Below are 2,067 nucleotides of genomic sequence, written 5' to 3' on the forward strand. Positions count from 1 at the left end.
TCATTTACTCAGCATACCCAGGTCCACACACTTGGTGGGTGAGTGAGTGAGTGAGTATTTATCGTCACATCGGCAATATTGCAGTCATGTCGTGACGAGAACAATTCGTAATCACATTGTAGAATAAATGAATATAAGAAACTAAAACCCTGTTGACGAAGAACAGTAAAAACACTAGTACACATCACAGATATCCATTTAAGACTAGTAATATAAATCTAAAACAGTTTAACTATAGTGGACAATACAGTATGATAATGGGCTATAGATTGCAAACAACTGAAGGTAGATCACCACACTAGGGACGATGGGGACTTACATTACTTTTGCTACCTACATGGACCCTAGATTTACACCATCCCCTCAGCATCCCCTTAGCAATGTAGGCACAACTAGCCATACATTTTAAAAGACACATATGCTACGATTAAAATAGCGGAGAGATTGAATTTACTTTGAATGTTTGTGGACTTACGTATCCTCACAGGAGGACAATAATTTTACAGTACTTTAACCCCCCTCAGCCATTACAGCCATTAGCCATTAGCAATCTTAGTCATCAATTCAAACTTCCAAATGAAAGATTTATCTATTTACAAGTCTGTTATCAAATCTAATTCTTTTTAAAATGAACAAAAAGTGAACACAATGTAAAAGAAATGTACAAAGTTACACGGAGTGCTACAGCTTGAAGCGGAGTATTTAGATGGACATGACTATGGATGATACCATGTTTTAGTAAGATAGTTGAACCTCCGGTCGCTTTAGGTCCAGGAGGGGAAATGACGTTACAGGACGTATAGTCTCTCACGTCAAAGTCATCAGTGTTGTACGAGTATGTCTCTTGTAAACAGATGGCCGATGGTTGAAAATCTTGAATTAAAAGTTGTGAATCATTTAAATTATTCCCAAGACCTCTACAATCCCACTGTATTACTGGACTATTGGTCTTTTAAGGCGGAGTTATAGGAGACCGCTCACGATCTTTTTTCTTTGGAGATGAACTCCGGGAGCGGGTTTTTGAAGAGGGGACACGTCCATGTCTTCTAGCACTCCAGGCTTGTTACACAGAAAAGTTGTGTTATTCTGTGCTTTAGGAATACGGTCAGACTGCGTTTTCTTCTTCGAATAATTAACACTGGCATTAGTGTTCTTATCTCTGGAAACAGGAGTAGTTGTCTGTGAAGCAGACGTCCTCTGAGCTGTTGAATCTGAACAGGTGGAGGCAGTAAAGTTGGAGCAGATGACTCAGTCCAAGTATAGTCAGTCTGACAACCGACGGAATTGCATGAAATGGGTCTAGAATCTGTGTAAGAAGTTAGAGTAGACGCGGAAACAGCTGCAGCATATGATGATATATCATATAGTTACGTTTTGTCTAAAGGATGTCTTAATTGTTTCAGGGTTTGTTTTACACGACCATAGATATAGGACACACTGCGGACATAACTGCTCAGGTGGTAATAGAGTCTTCAGGTGACATATTCCCCTGGACTGGTGAAATTCAGGGAAGACTGGTTTTTTTCACCCAACACTGCCTCTGGATACCTTCAGTTCGAAAAAAAGAGAAATAGTGTTTAGTTGTTTTCATCATAAAAAAGGGGTTTGGATTTCTGCTCAAGAAGTGAGAATTTTCTTCCTGACACGAATATATACTGGACAAAACAAGTTTGGGATGTTGGTATTGTTACGATAGTTCTTGTCAGTCTGTAGTAATCAGTTTCAGGCTGTTCTTAGCAGCATTCCAGTAATACCATGGCAGGGGTCACCAGAAATGAGATTCACACATTATGACAATGTTGGAAACGAAAACGAGGTCTCCCAAATGACATGTGAACGCTTGAACCATATGGCTTCCCCACCACCCAGATCAGATTCTAACTACAGATAAATGGATGAACGTTTAATGTGGTCAATATGATCATGCAAGGTATTGTGTGATCTGACGCTTCATAGTAATGAATGGGGTGCAAATGAAGATCTGTAGACAGAAATACGAAGCCAGGTGCTTTGTGAAGCATCCCATGTCAGCTGATACACTGGTGTATAAACAACATTCTCTTAGTG

The sequence above is a fragment of the Haliotis asinina genome, chromosome 9, assembly GCF_037392515.1.
Source record: "Haliotis asinina isolate JCU_RB_2024 chromosome 9, JCU_Hal_asi_v2, whole genome shotgun sequence".
NCBI lineage: Eukaryota > Metazoa > Mollusca > Gastropoda > Lepetellida > Haliotidae > Haliotis > Haliotis asinina.